General features: G+C 36.3%; 1 long non-coding RNA gene across 1 annotated transcript in view; it reads left to right on the top strand.

Moving 5' to 3' along the window:
- Positions 1-14,477, top strand: part of LOC126001557 (uncharacterized) — a 344,243-nt gene that overhangs the window by 44,587 nt on the left and 285,179 nt on the right. The gene's annotated exons all lie outside the window — the stretch shown is intronic.

Here is a 14,477-nt window from a genome sequence, read left to right as displayed (position 1 = left end):
AAAGAACATATTAAAGTAATACAAAGTTATATGGAATATTTTTACTGGTAAATATTTAAATGGAAGATGACATGTTTAAATTGAAGTCTAGAGTTACTTTCAGAGCCATGTGTAGAGACTTGAATTAGAAGTAGAGACCCATTGAGACAATGTCTGTTTCTCATTCTAAATGGTTCTAATATGTTGTAAGAAAGACTGAAAAACTCTTTAGTGAATTAGAGTCCTTACCACGACTTTCTCCTAAAAGCAGATCACTGGGTCTATGACTTATGATATTTTCATGTTAGTTTCATTGATTTCTGAATTTCCCCTCTTGCCTCTGCCATCCACGGGCACTTCATTAACTGAAATAGAATGAATGGATTAAAAGAATCTATAGTAATAAAAAGGCCAGAGATAGAGATGGAAAATATGTCACCTTAACCAATAATCTAATCATAGTCTCTGATAAAGATTAATCTATTCTGAATAAAGCAAAGGTTCAGCTTCTGCTTTTTAAATGACATTTTTTATTAAGCAATGTTATCCAAATTTGAACATTCAAGGACGAAAGGATGACATGTCTATGATTTCCTTTGGCTTCTTCTTTCTTGTTTATGTTATTAAAACTGATAATTTATATTAATATATCCTTTAAAATTTTTGTTATAGGTTTTAAAAAGGTAACAGTCATATTATGTCACCAAATCACACACTCAAAGAAGTCTTCTTCCCTTTGTAAAGGGGCCTCATCTATAATGGCTGCTGCTGTATCTCTTGAGTCCCCACATACGCCTCTCTATAAGGAGGTTTCAATAGAGACTGAGAGGACCAGCTTCAAAGTCATTTGTTATACTTGGATATGTGTAAATATTATGTATGTGAAAATCCTGCATTTGCTATCTTAATTTTTTGCATATTTGATTCCATACTTTGCAATTTATTTGTTTCCATTTTTGTTGGAGCCCACTTCGCTTGGGTAATTGCTGGAGACCTTCACTATGACATGGTAGATTTCTTCTGTTATTTGGCATTTCTTTTATTTGACCTTGATTTTGACAGTAGCAATAGGCCAGAGGCCTTTCTGTGGTTGGATTATCCTGCTACACACCTTAGCAGCATATCTTGTTTAGGTCTCAAAGTTAGTAAATTACAGGAATAACAAAACTCTCTATTTTTTGGAGGGTGTTTCTTTTTTCAGTTTTGTTAGGCAGTTAGTGAAGAAAAAAATACCACTAAAGAAATAACAAAAAAACTAGAGATATGGTTAGTTTATCAGGAAGTTTTCCTAGAGCCCTGATAAACCTTGCCACTGGCAGCAGATAAAATAGAAGTGTTTTCTTTGGTGTAATAAAGCTGCAAACACAGACAAGAAAGAACTGTGGGATACATTTTTAAGTTGTTAAGCCTTCCCAATCTAATTTCTGTAGAGTCTTAATCAAAATAAACGAAAGAAATCCTGCAGTGAATAGAAGAGATGATAAAAGGTAATAAAATGGGGTCTAGAGAGAGTACAGCAGGCAAGAAATTTGCCTTACATAAGGCTAACCTGGGTTTTATCCCAGGCACTCTATATATTCTGCCAAATTCTGCCAGGAGTGATCCCTGAATACAGCTAGATGTGTATCCTTCCCCCCAAAAGTAAAGATATATTAACAATTTAATAGGTGTCATTACACACTAAGCTGGTGGAGCACATCTCACAGTTCAGTGCTTAGATCTCACGCACTGGTTCTTAGTGACATCCAGGAGCCACATGATCCTTGAGATTGAATTCAAGCCTTTGACACATGCTAAGCAGGTTCTCTACTACTTTGAGCCACATCCCCAACACCAAAAGGAACATTTTTTGAGGACCTGCAAGAATTAGATGAGATAGTTCCACAGATGTTATTAAATTCTATTTTGAAGAAAGTGCTAGGAATGTTCTCTTATTTGCATAGGTAAAGAATATGAGGCCCAAAGGTTGCCTGAGGACACACAGAAAGAAATTAAACTAGGTCTGTCAGCTTCCAGCACAAGTTCTTTCTCATAAAATAAAGACTTTGTATGGTATCATATTATTATTTTGGAATATTTTAATTATTGTCAATGTGATCATAGAAGTATTCTGTTAAAAGCATGCATTTTAGACATGTTATTTGTGTTTCCTTCTCATTAATAAAATATGATCATATGACACACAACATATACACATTCTTTTTTTTTTTTTTTTTTTGGTTTTTGGGCCACACCCGGTAACGCTCAGGGGTTACTCCTGGCTATGCGCTCAGAAGTCGCTCCTGGCTTGGGGGACCATATGGGATGCCGGGGGATCGAACCGCGGTCCGTCTCCTAGGCTAGCGCAGGTAAGGCAGGCACCTTACCTCCAGCGCCACTGCCCGGCCCCCATATACACATTCTTATCACAATTCTAATCATAATCACTTGTAGAATCTGATAACTAGTTAGTGGCCCTAAGATCTCTTTCTTCCTTCACTAATATACTCTCGTATTTTCCCAGTTTTTTCTTCCAGAGCATATTTCTTTTTTTTTTTTTTTTTGAGATTTAACAATTTCTTTTTTTTAATTTTTAATTGTATTTTGACCAAAGTAGATTACAAATTATTCACAGCAAAATGTTAAGTATATAGTGACATTGAATCAGGGGCATTCCCACCACCAATGTTGTCCTCCCTCTACCCCTGTTCCCAGCAAGCATCCCATACCCTCCTCCTTAGCCTGCTGGGCTGCTAGTATAAGTGGTCCCCTCTCTGTCTAGCTTGTTGTAGATTGGATATTGATTCTGTTGTCACTGGTTTTGGATTTGGTACCTAAGTCTGATCATTTTTTATTTCTACTCAATGTTCATATGACTGTTTAGTCTTGGTACCCTCCATTATTTCCTCCTCAATTTGTGAGGTGGAACAAGATGGTTCAAGTTATGTGGTTCTGTTTGAAGGAAAGAAGGAAAAAAAGAAAAAGAAAGGGGGGAAAAATCAAGCAAAATAATGGGAGGAGTGCTTCTAGAGGCTATAAATATAGGTTTAAGAGAAGAAATGGAAAAAGAAAGAAAAACATAACAACAATACAAAAAAAAATCAAACAAAAAACCCGAAAAGTACCACAGCAATAAAGACAATAACCAAAACAATAATCCTGGTCCTGAAATAAAAACAACTCAAAGCACAAAAACATAAAACAAAACAAAACAAAAAAAAACAGCAACAATACAACTAAAAAATTAATTTGTGCATTTTTTTTGCATAGGCACAGTAAATATTGTGGGGGAATTAGAAAGGGAATTACCTTAGCCTAAGAGATACAGGGTTTTTCTGCCCTTGAAATATACTATCATGGGCATAACACCAGGCTCTGTACCTGTTCTTTTACTCTCCCCTAGGTCCTTTTGTGGTGTCTGGAATCTATCCGCTCAGTCATGGACTATAAGATCAGACCTCTGTAACTAGAGATCTTAGTATTTGCACAGGTCATAGGATGGAACCTAGGATGGAGTCTTTCTTTACAGTTCTAAAAGTTCTGTTCCATCACTGTTGTTTAAATTAGTCTTCTGTAATTGGTGGACTACAGAGCATATTTTAATGGAATTACAATCAAACTATATTAAAAAGCATTGACTTAAAGGACTTTTTTTTGCGTGTTTCATTCTACCACATGCTTTAAGGCTCTTCAGCTGTCATTTTAATAAGATCTGTCTGGCAAAAAGAGAGCTTAAAGTAGTCCCTGAGCAGTCTGGGCAGACCCAAAGGGAAATAGGGCATTCCCATAAGCATCATTCAGTCTTCTAGGCCTGCTCTGAAGGAAAATGGATTGAGACATTAGTGTGTAGTCAGTAGCATAGGAAAAGAAAGCTTATGTTAGCTTTCTATTTCCACTAATGAGAACCCTAAGAAAACAGGTGAATGTTATTCTTCTTCTTTCTTAGAAATAAATATTTTAGGTTTATTGGAGCAGGATGTCCATCCAACTAACATTCAGCCAGGTGAAGCAGAGTTGGCACACATAGTAAGGGCATGCACATGTGTGTATTGGAGTTCAGAAATCCCAAGGCTGGCAGCTGCCCCACTCCTACCCATCCCCTATTATGTGAGCACAGTCTGCTGAGTCCATGCTGCTTTACGCTAAGGCATGAAAGGGAGCACCTTTCAGACAGCAGCTAGTACTTTCTTGTTAGGAAGATGAGTTTCTTTGACAAAACTTTCAGATTGCTAGATTATAAAATTCAGAGTTTTGTCCTTTATAGAATTCTAAGAAAAGGTACTTGAATTCCATTTTCTATGTCTCTCAAGGGTCTGCTTTTTATGGAGTTTTCGATATCTTTCTGTGGGGAACTACCTCTGCAGGAGTTTTAATGTCTTTAATCGATTTCTCTCTCTCTTTCTCTTTCTCTCTTGCTCTCCCTTACAATCACTTATTTTAAGACCAGGTTTTAGGGTAGGAATGCAGCCTCCCTTTTGAGACAGGGGAGGGCTCACCTCTTCTAAACATCTGCCAGTTCTTCCTGTTGCATCTTGCCACCCACTTCCTGCCTTCTGCTGCTGCTCATCAGCCAGTTAGGGGGCACACTGCCTTTGTCAGATCACAGCTGCTTCACTCAAGCTGTCTGCATTTTCAGGGAAGGGGGCGTTTTTTGTAACTTTTATTCTGTCCAGTAAACTTACACTCACTAAGAGAAGTGCTTTTGGTCTTTTACTTGTATTGAATAAAATGGTTTTGGAGAGACTGCTTTTATTTTTTTTTTAATTCAATCACCATGAGATACAGTTACAGTCTTGATTGAGTTTCATAGTATCCAACACCTGGCCCTTCACCAGTGCATATTTTTTGCCACCAATGTCCCAAGTTTTCCCTTCCACCTTTCCCCTGCCCAACTCCCAACTGCCTCTTTGACTGACATTTTTTTTCTCACTTTCTCTCTCTGTCTCCTTTTCTCCTCTTTTAGATACTCACCCCTATTTCCTTTGCATTATTGGTGCTGAAAGTCTATCATTTTACTTCCACTCAGTGTCCAGTTCTTGTTCAGAGTGATCATTTCCAGTTATCATTGTCATAGTGGTATTTTCTCTGCCCTACTGCACTTATTCTCTACTTGGGGAAAACTTTCTACCATGGAATGGTCCTACTAGCCATTGTCTCTATTTTCTTTGGCTATTATTACCATACTATCTATTTTTTTATTTCAAAAATGAGTATGATCATTCTATATGTATTCCTCTCCCTCTGACTCATTTTGCTCAGCACAATACTCTCCCTCCATATCCATCCTTGTACAAGCAAATTTTGTGACTTTATTTTTCCTAATAGCTGAATCATATTCTGTTTTGTAGACATGCCACTGTTTATTTATCCACACATTCTCTTTTTGGACATTGGATTGTTTACAGATTCTGGTTATTATTAAAAGTGCTCTATTGAGCATAGGATTGCAGATGCTTTTTCTGCATTGTGTTTTTTGGTCCCTAGGGTGTATTTCCATGAGTGATATCCTTTTAGATGCCACTCACTTTTATCTGCCATGCTAAGCTCTCACCCTGGGGAGCAGGTATGGCATCCGAGAACAAAGGAACCTTTAGAACATTAGGGTCTTGGTGTTCTTTCTGAGACACACAATATGTGATACTAAGAATGGTTTGTGTGGGGCCGGAGAGATAGCATGGAGGTAAGGTGTTTGCTTTTCATGCAGAAGATTGGTGGTTTGAATCCTGGCATCCCATATGGTCCCCCAAGCCTGCCAGGAGCAATTTCTGAGCATAGAGGCAGGAGTAACCCCTGAGCACTGCCAGGTGTGACCCAACCCCCCCCCAAAAAAAAGAATAGATTGTGTGTCTGAGCACTTTTAACATGTCATAAATGGAAGAGTAAAACTTGGTTTTTCTCTGCTTGCAGTATCCTACCCACTTAAATTTTCTATTAGATTAAAAGGAAAATCTGGAGTTGAAATCTAAACTATTTTATGCACTTGCACTGGTAATAAGGATGAATATAGAATATAGCCTGTACTTCAGTAAAACTAGAAAGGCTCCAATTATTATATCACACCCAGTATCTTGTCTTCCAGGAGCCAAATTTAGAAAGAAAAAACAATATTTTATGGGGAAATTCAGAAGAAATGTAATTGTAAAGACTAGAAGGAGGAGAAGGCAAAATTCTATATTATGAGAGGGCTCTCCTAAATTGGAATTCAGAAAAAGGGCAACACCATTTCTTTTTATAGCTTCTTGCCACAGGAAATGAGTTGGCACTTTTCAAGTACACAGCTTCAACTAGTGGGGAAGAGCAGAACATTGTGATGATTATTTTCTGATTGATTCAGAAAATATCCCATGCAACATTTCTTTTTTACATACCAACCATTCCTTTCTTTTGGTCCATTCTTTATTATGACTTTGCCTAACCTCTTTTGTCCCTGTGTATGAAGGCTTAACTCCAGGTTGTCCTCCTCATACTCTTGTAGGTTAATCACTCACATCCAACGATCATCCTTGTTTCATATATCTGACAAGGTCCTTTATATAGAAGGCAGATATTTTCTGCCAACTTGCAGATTTTTTTAAAACAAACAAACAAACAGCCTTTGGGCCAGAGCAATAACACAGCAATTAGGGTGCTTGCCTTGCACATGGCTGACCCAAGTTTGATTCCTGGCATGCCATATGGTCCCTTGAGCCTCCCAGGAGAGATTCCTGAATGCAGAATCAGGAGTAACCCCTGAGCACAGCTGGGTGTGGCCCCAAAACCAAAATCAAGAAAATGAACAAAAAAATCCAGGCATATCTTTTTATGGTAGCTGGAAGAAATTTTACTTTCTTGTAACCAAAGTCTGCCACCCACAGCCTCATGTTTTAATTCTTCTTTTGAATATAACCCTGGTGTGCTATGAAATGTCCTCCCCTGCTTGTGGAGACTGAATGACAAAGAAGCTGTTGATATCCTTGTGATTTGGATAGATGCATATACCAGACTTCTGAATCTTGCCCTTATCTTCCCATATACCTCTTTTGCTTCCCTCCTTCATTTTTCTCCTACCCTGGCCTTTTTGTTCCTATAACCTAAGGCCAAGGGTTTGCCTACCTTTGTTATCTTGCATTCCTTTTTCATAGTATTCTATATACTACAGATAAATGAGATCATCCTTTTCTTTTTTGCTCTTTTAACTTACTTTACCATGATATCCTCTAATTACTTCCAAGTAACAGAAAATTACTTTATTTATCCTTCCTTGCAACTGCATATTATTTCATTGTACGTATATACCACACCATCAGTATCTATCTATTGTTGGATACCTGTTTATGCCATATCCTAATTATTGTGCTAAGTGCTTTAATGAACAATGGTATTTATTTGTCCTTTTAAATTAATATTCTTGTGTCCTTGATATAGATACCAAGAAGTAGAATTACTGGGTCATATTTGAGAACTATTTATGCATTTTTCATAGATTTTGAACCAAAGAACATTTCCATTGAACTTGTCATTTTTATCACTCATATCTGTGAATGAAGCCTCAGGCTCTAAAACCAGAACCAGGAGAAACACTGGTCTGCAATTCTGATGCAGGGAATAATTCACACAGTGAAAGGGGGAGGGATAAGAACAGCTTCAGGATATCCAACATACAACCCTTCTTCTACTAAGAAGGAAAGCAGTTTATTGAAGAATGACTGGAGAGTGATTGCTCTGCCTTTCTGAGTCCCAGGCTTTTTATAAGCAAAAACCACACCACACCCTGGGTGGAGAACAAATACTGAGTAGGGAGGGACCCATAAATCCAATACCAGATCATTCCCTGGGGGTGGACAATGAATATGGAGTAGTGTAGGACCCAGTAATTCAATATCATCATCATCATCATCATCATCATATCATCATCATTTTTCTTTTTTTGGGTCACACCCTGTGACCTTTAGGGGTTACTTCTGACTATGTGCTCAGAAATTACTCCTGGCTCAGGAGACCTTATGGGATGCCGGGGATCAAACCAGGGTCCGTTCTAGACAGGCTGTGAGCCAGGCAAAAGCCCTACCGATTTGCTATCACTCCAGCCCCTCAACACATATTCTTGAGTTTTAGCCCAGTGATGCTTGAAATTTGGCATTTGAAAATTTTTTTTTGAGTAAAATGAATAAATAAATTGAAAGTGCCATTTCTGGGTAAAGATGAAGATGATCTTAAATAGTCTTTCTTTTTAATTGTAAAGTTTTGTTATTCTTTGATTTAGGATGGAATAAAGCTCCATGAATAATACTTTCTAAAGTCTCCAAGTTCTTCAATCCTCAGAGGTGTCTGTCCCAGGAAAGCAAGAGGGAATAACAGCTCCTAAAGACATAACCCACATCCTGAGTCAACAGTGTCAGATTGATGTACTTTTGTTGATGCAAACCTTGCCAAATGTTGCTGAATTTGGCAATCAACTGTACTTCATTCCTTTGAGAAATCCTGGTCCATTTGCTTAATTATCTTGAAGGAATTTAGTGCCTGTCTCTTGATTTCATTCGCGTGAGCTATCATCTCCACTTTTGATTTGTTTTTGGAATACACTTTTGAAAGAGAGAAGGGTGGGGAGAGAGGGAGAAAAAGAGAGAGAAATCTTTATTTTGGATTTTTTGTTATTTTCTTTAAAAATTTTTTAGTTATCTCATGTCAAGATAGCATCCTGTTCTGTTTACATTAAGATCTAATTAATCAGTAACTTATCTAAAGCCATGAAGAAATAAGAGCACCAGAAAGGATTTGGCTTACAGATAGAAACCTCTTTAAAATCTATGATGATATTCATGAAAATTTGAGGTCGAGAGGAATCAGAAGATAACCTTTTAGGTCTTTGGGTCTTAGAGTTTAGGGCTTCATATTTCTTTGGAAAAAAAAAATCCCCACAATTTATTTTTCCATTTCTTCAATCTAAATCTTTCCACTTAGAAAAATTAAACTACCATATGTTCTCCTCTGAAGAGTCTTCCTGCATTAACTTATTAGTTTCATTTTAAAGCTTCTGAAGAGGACTATGTGTATTATGATTCAAATGTGGTATCACTCAACATGTTAATTTTATATACTTTTACGTTTATGTTTCTTAAAGAATTTTTAGTTCCTTTCTCATTTCTTTCTATATTACTTCTCTTCATTCATTCTTTCTTTCTTCTTTCTTTCTTCTTCCTTTCTTACTTATGTTCTTTCTCTTTCTTTCTTTCTTTCTTTCTTTCTTTCTTTCTTTCTTTCTTTCTTTCTTTCTTTCTTTCTTCTTCTTTCTTCTTCTTTCTTTTCTTTCTTTCTTTCTTCTTTCTTTCTTTCTTTCTTTCTTTCTCTTTCTTTCTTTCTTTCTTTCTTTCTTTCTTTCTTTCTTTCTTTCTTTCTTCTTTCTTTCTTTCTTTCTTTCTTTCTTTCTTTCTTTCTTTCTTTCTTTCTTTCTTTTTCTTTCTTCTTTCTTTCTTTCTTTCTTTTCTTTCTTTCTTTCTTTCTTTCTTTCTTTCTTTCTTTCTTTCTTTCCCTTTCTTTCTTTCTCTCCTTTCTTTCTTTTTCTCTTTCACCCCACCCCAGAACACTTTATCATAAAGTATTTTGTTCAAAAATGGTTTTACCATTGTTTACTGCTTGATATAAATAGGAACTGAGTAGGCAAGATCCACCAGGATGAGTGTAGTTTGCCAGAAGGTAAGATAAACCAAATTAGTTTGTCCCAGGTCTCTCTCCATCCATGTATGGTAACAGTGAAGACACCAGGAACTTTGCTGTAGCAAAAACAGTTTCTGAGATACTTAGATAAACTCTATTACTGTTTTGTCAAGCTTGTTATTTTCTTTTTCACTCATTGTTGCTGGAGACAAGGGCTTCTAGAAATATCACTAATTTTTGCTTTTGCCTCCTTGTCTGGATTTATCTTTTGCTCCACGTGTCATCATTTCTCTCTCTTATGATAACAGACAGGGTAGCAGTTGGAGAAAGAATGTAGTTAATTTTAGAAAGAACATGTGGTCACTATTGCTTTGGGTGATAAAGGGGCAAGGAGAACAGAGCAGAAAGAATGAGCCAAATCATTTTTCTAAATATCCTGGTTTTTAGCATTGCAATGGAATGTAAGGGAGATTCCTTGCTGGCTGCCCTAAGAAATCTGTTTTAGAGTCCTTAGCAGGAGTTCTCTCGGTGGGATGGTTGCAAGGCTCATTATCAGAGGCTTTGTCACTTCACTGGAGGTAGGAGAGGCACAGGTGGGCATTAGCATGGAGGTGTTTAAAGGACCAAGCCTACCTCAACAACCAACACTAATAGGCTTCCCTGGGAAGTCCCATGAGAAGCTGTCAATCACAAAGACCAAGTTTTGTTTATAATTTGAGGCATTTTCTCCTCTACTGCTCTCTCCCACCCCCATTCAGACTGCCTCTCCTTGCACAAGTAAGTGGCTATTCAAGAGAACCAAAACATTTTGGAAAGTTAAGGTTCATTTCACATTGATCCCAACTATTCTTCTTCATGATCCATTCTTCCCAGAATTGCCTTTTCAGAAAGGGATGTGAGATTTTCTTCTCCTGGTCCTTTCTACACCACCAAGCAGTACCATATCATGTAGGAGGGGATTCCTCTTAAGGTTTAGTAGATAGAGCTGAAAAACATTGTTGAATAGTAAATATACAATGTCAGTCATATTAGAAGATGAGTTCTGGGTGCTGTAATGCCCTTTTAATTGTACTCCACTGAAAAGTGATGAGTTTAGTCTCATAACACATTTTTGTTTAATCAGTTTAACTTATGATTAAATTAAACCATGAAGCTTCTGTTTGAAAGAGAATAAATGTGAAATTGGAGTGAATTTCTGTATTTCAGGGAGTTGTCTGTTAAGAAGATAATGATAATAGTATTAACAATTGAATAATAATGCATAACCAGTACCATCAACTTTATAGGGAGAAACAGACTCTCAGGTAACTTACTCAAAGTTCCAGAGCAGTAAGGTTTTAGACATGACAAAAAAATTCTTCCTATGCTCTAAAACACACCAGATAGTGCTGCAGTTTTACTTTGCCTTTGTCCAAAGCCTGTTAGTCACATTTTTTAAAAAAAAAGAAAAACAAAGGACAAGAGAAATAGTACAGTGGGTAGGGTATTTTTCTCATACCCAGGTCTAATACTTGGTACCAATAATGGTCCCCTTAAGTCCTTCCATAAATGATTCCTGAGCACAGAACCAGAAGTAAACTCTGAGTACCATCTCACACAGAGAAAACTAAACAAAATAAAATACTTAATACCTTGTCATACCAGTTGTTCTACTAAGTGTGAGGGACAGGGCCAACTCTCAAGTCATTTGACTAATGGTAGTTATTTTATGTTGTGTGTTTTAAGTTCCAACAGAGGTCACTGTTATGACTTAAAGCCTGTTATACTAAGCTTTGTGTGACAGAATGGTATATCAGATCTTTGCAAATTTGCTTAATCTTTCTGCTTTCTTTATTTATTTTGAAACACACTCAGGGACTATTCCTGCCTTCCCCCGTTTCTTTTCTAGAGTGAGATAAGAGTATTGAGAAGACTGAAACTTAAAATACAGGCTAAAGTCCTCTCCTTTGTGAAACATGATTTCCTCAAAGAGTAAAGGAGTAATTTCATTTCATATAGTAAAAGTGTGGCGTAGGCAACACACAGTTTGGGGGTATTCAGAAAAATGAAAATAAAACCCAGCAGGAATAATGTTTTTAATATCACATTTTATTACATAACCACAATACTATGCATGTTTTTAGGGTCAAAATTGGGTTTTAATATCTTTTTATTTGGGAGGAGGCTGTTTGTCCAACTAGAGATGCTTGGGCCATGATTAAACTGGAGTTTACTGTATGCAAAACAAGTACTTTATCCTTGGGCTATCTATTTGGCCCCTGATTTATAATCTTTTATGGTGTAATTGTATGTTCAGTTCATCAATCATACTGCTTAAATGATGTATATTTACTCATTGCATAAGAATGCACATTTGTCTTTTTCAAGGACTCTATAACACATTTTTAGATTCTCAGTATGCTTATTCATTGCCAATATACATCAATAAGCTCTTTAAAGATCATTCACACCATATCTACAAATGTGATAATGAGCAGTGATCACCAATTGTCACCTGCTGGAAATTTTAGGTAACTGTCCCTGGAACTATTATACATGAAGGTCATTAAGAGATTAAGCCTTAGAACCCAGGAAACAGTTATTATTAATAGCTTCCAAAATATGAGAATTTTAATGTCTAGATAAAATTGGAGATGACGCATTGGAAGAATGAAGAATGATAGTATTCATGAGGACAATAATACAACCAATGACAGTGGCACAGGATCCTTGAGATAGAAGATTAAATATCCGAAGACAGCATTTTCCAGTACTCTAGCAAATTTTCTTATGTAATATTTTGACTATAATGCATTAATTAATAATGACAAATGTGTGAACTTTTTCTTCAGACCCAAAAACTGTTTGCTAAGCTGTCATGAAGAAATAACTGAAATGTGCCTATTTTGACTATTTGGTTTTAGCATATATCTATGAATATTCATGCATATGAATCTTGTACCAAAGAAACCTTAGTAATAAATGAATTAAGTCATACCAACAAATTTTGATTTTTTTCTGAGTCTCACATAATAGTCACACCCTACTCTTCTGCAAAATAAGAATTGTTATAAAATCTGTAATGACAGGGCTGAAGAGCTAGTAAAATGCATATGGAGCTTGCTTTATAAGACTCAGATAATAAGAAGATATTGGTCATCTTCCTGAGTTCCTTTATATACAAAAACCAAACCCTGGCAACACATGTGAACTCTTGAGTCCTGCCACAGTGATCACTGTGTACAGAGCCAGAAGTAAGTTGTGAACACAATTGGGTGTGACCCCCAAACAAAAACAAGTAAAAACAAATCTGTGATTATTATGTGATAATATGATTTTGGTTTTTGTATATAAAGAGACTCAGGAAGATGATCAATAGCTTGTTATTATATATTCTTATTATGTGTATTATTTATCATAGTATATTATATATCTTATTATATATTTAGGTTAAGAGATTTTTCATTTGGGTAGTGCTTATAAGATTCTTTAAACTTGATCCATGTAAATGAATTTTAAAATATATATCATTACATTCTATAAATCTTGGACATAATTTTTTTTAAATTAGCCTGGTCATTGATGACTATTTCTATTTCAGAGTTGTATTTTTATGACAGAAAATGGAACATATGCCTGGAGAGATAGTACTGGGATTATGGTACTCACTTGCCTTGCATACAGCAGATTCCAAAAATAATCCCTGGCATCACTCTGTTCGTCTGAGCTCTACCAGGAATAACCCCTGAGAATAGTCATGAGTAAGCTTGAGTACTTCCAGTGTGTCCTCCAAAACGAAATTTAAGAAAATGCATATATGATCCAAATCATATATTATAATCATATATTAACCATATTTTTTGCCCTCACTATTTTGTGGCCAAAACTTAAAATTAAATCTCTTTAGGAGGGAATTCAATATAATAATATATTCCCTGTTTTTTATTTTCATATTTCCTTTTGGTTAAGATATTAATAAACAGTAACATAATTAAAAGGTATGGTACATATATAGAATGAGAACCAGTCTCTAGATAGCACACAGACATGATGGTCAGCTCAAATTCAGACTGTCTCTTAAAATTGGTAATTATTTTGAAATTCAAGTCCATCTCTTTTGCTTTAGGCAGGGCTGTTCTGATACTGCTCCCAGTAGATGATAATCTACCTTATTTTTTAATGAAACTTCCATGGTAGAGGACACAATCTCCCTCAGGAACTCATTGTGAAGTGAGATGGTTTTTAAAGATAGATTCTGTTACTGTCTATTTTTGTTGTTTATCCTCTCTTCTGGGATAATCAACTTTATTTAAACAGAGTTGCATGATATAAAGTCTTTGTCTGTGACACAAGAATAGACTGACAGAATTTCACTACCCGGAGAGCAACAAGTCCAATTCCTTCATTACAATCTGTTTGTCTTTTTTCTTGTCAATTGTGAATTAGTATTTTTCTACTTTAAATTCACATTGTGCGGACACCGGCATGGTGGCGCTAGAGGTAAGGTGTCTGCCTTGCCAGCGCTAGCCTAGGACGGACCGCGGTTCGATCCCCCGGCATCCCATATGGTTCCCCAAGCCAGGAGTGACTTCTGAGCGCATAGCCAGGAGTAACCCCTGAGCATCACCGGGTTGGCCCAAAAGCCAAAAAAAAAAAAAAATTGCTATTGACTTATGTTTACTTTATAATTTTTACTTTTGTGCCCGTCATATATTTTGTATTTCTTTTTTCTATGCTTAAAATCATTTTGCTTCTATCAGTTACTATCTAAATGGTGTGATCTTAAAAATATATGACATTTTATATCTGTGATATTTGCACTGCAATGATTTAAAGACCTGGACTCTGGCCTTGTTTTGGCTATGGCTACCTTATAATTTTCACTGGGTAATTAACAAGTATCTCTG

Source organism: Suncus etruscus, chromosome 2, assembly GCF_024139225.1.
Source record: "Suncus etruscus isolate mSunEtr1 chromosome 2, mSunEtr1.pri.cur, whole genome shotgun sequence".
NCBI classification, from domain to species: domain Eukaryota; kingdom Metazoa; phylum Chordata; class Mammalia; order Eulipotyphla; family Soricidae; genus Suncus; species Suncus etruscus.
Note: the sequence above shows the minus strand (reverse complement) of the source record. Positions and strands in the feature narration are given on the sequence as shown.